Below are 2,157 nucleotides of genomic sequence, written 5' to 3'. Positions count from 1 at the left end.
ATCACAAGCTATAATTGTTGTTTGATAATTGAACTGATTTGTGAATATGTTCTTGCTTGTGATTTGCTCGTAAGAGATATCTAGGTAAATATTGACCAGTCAAACGTACTAGTCTATTAAGTTTAATTCTTGGAATTGTGTTTCTCATAACTGAGAAATTCATATATAGCTAACTAGTTCTCTAACAAGTCAACCTTTCAGAGTTTAACTTCTTTGCGTTCTTCTTAGTTTGAACTTGCCCACATATCTAGTTTATTATCATATGTTTCACACGTTATATAATCCATTATTTGATGTGGGTTTGTGCTCAAGTTTGTACCACATTATTATGAAATAAAAATTGTATTATTGTTGACTAGGTTAACTTGTAGCAAACTAAGTTTATTCATTGGATTTGTATGTGTTTAATTAACGAATCTATACTTAGTTGGCTAGTTGGTTTGGCTAGTCAATCTAGCACACTTTAATCTATAATTGCAGGATATTCTATCTAGTACCAATTTCACCTTTGAACTCCTGCTTTAGTACATCCCGAGCATCCTTAGCTATCTCCTCATTTGCAGTTATGGGGGAAATTTCATTACTCATTGTACTTTGAATCAACCCCAGAGCTTTTTCTCTGGAAATAAGATCCTATGCAACAATCAGCTACTTCTCATCTAGTTACTTTTCATCTGAGGGAAGTTCATACCCATTTTCAACAAAACCCCACAAATTGTGGGATTTAAAGATAGTTTTCATTCTAATGCACCAAACTTCAAGCTAACATAGTGAAGATTGGAGCTTGAAGATTAGCTCTAGATCCAGACATTTTGTTCTTCGATGTACCTGAGTCCTTCGTTGAAAGCTCAAAGAACACTTCACATATCATGTCCCTTGATTCAATTTGAACCAAGCTCTGAGGCCATGTTAGTGTGTTAAAGGTTGATTTACTGTAATTCTAGTTGGTTTCGAACTCCCCAGAGAATGTGATGAACACATTTCAAAGAGCAAAGTTAAAGAAGGCAAAAGAAGCAAAGTGTGAAACGTCAAGGAGAAAATCTATGTTGGATTCCTTGATTAGGTTGTGCCAAACATGCTATTGGTGTGAGCAAATATAGTTTTTGTTAGCTCACACCTCAGCTAATATGGGTCACGTGAGTTGCATATGAGCAACTTAAACACTTACATCAAATTGGACAGGTGACACATTATACACCCTCTAAATATAATCATGACCATCCATTACAATTCATTACAAATTCAAAACTTAAGAACAAAAGCTATAAAACTATTGCATTAGCTATGATCTTCAAGCTTCCATCCTTGAATTTCAACAGCAGTAAAGCTTATGCTTCAACAGGTGGCATTGCTACTGTTTGCAACCTTTTTATTTAGAGGGATGGTCTAGTAGTTTGTAGTAGTTTGATGTTGCGTGAGGTTTTGGTATAAACACGGTCATCAACTTAATCAATTGTTTAGGGAGTGATTTTGTTTTTTAACTTTAGTCATTCAAGAAGATTGAAATTTGATAAAAACCTGGTATTAGATTACATATTGATTATAGTCCCTTGATGTGTCATTAATTCAAATTAATTAATGTGTTTTTTATTCAATGTCTCCCATTAAATATTTAAATTCATTAATATACATATTTTAATTGATTAGTTTTATTTAGCATTCTTCAAACTTGAGATTCAATTAAGGTACCTAAATGTTAGTGTCGAAATGTATTATATTGAATTAATGTACCAAAATTTAGTACCGAAATGTATTATATTGAATTAATGTATCTGAATTTTTGTATTGAAATGTATGTACAGAAATGTGTGTAGCTAAATGTGTGCACCTAAATGCATGCACCTAAATGTATTATTATGAATTTAATGTACCTAAATGAAAACGACAAAGTACATCGAAATGTATTGTATAACAAAAATTAGTTTATCTAAAGTTTACAACAAAATATATTACAATGAATGAAATAAAAATTAGAATTATAATGAAATATAATTAATACATTAAAATTAGGAAGAAAAAGAGAAATAATTAAAACATCTAAATATAATTAATAAATGAGGTGATTAATGTTTAAGGGACTAAAATAATATTTTGATCTTACTAATGGTTTTAGTCTAAAAGTCATCTTTACCAAGGATTAAAATGAAATTTCCTCAA

The sequence above is a fragment of the Malus sylvestris genome, chromosome 14, assembly GCF_916048215.2.
Source record: "Malus sylvestris chromosome 14, drMalSylv7.2, whole genome shotgun sequence".
In the NCBI taxonomy this organism is placed as follows: Eukaryota; Viridiplantae; Streptophyta; class Magnoliopsida; order Rosales; family Rosaceae; genus Malus; species Malus sylvestris.
The sequence above is the reverse complement of the archived record's forward strand: the minus strand, read 5'-3'. Positions refer to the sequence as shown.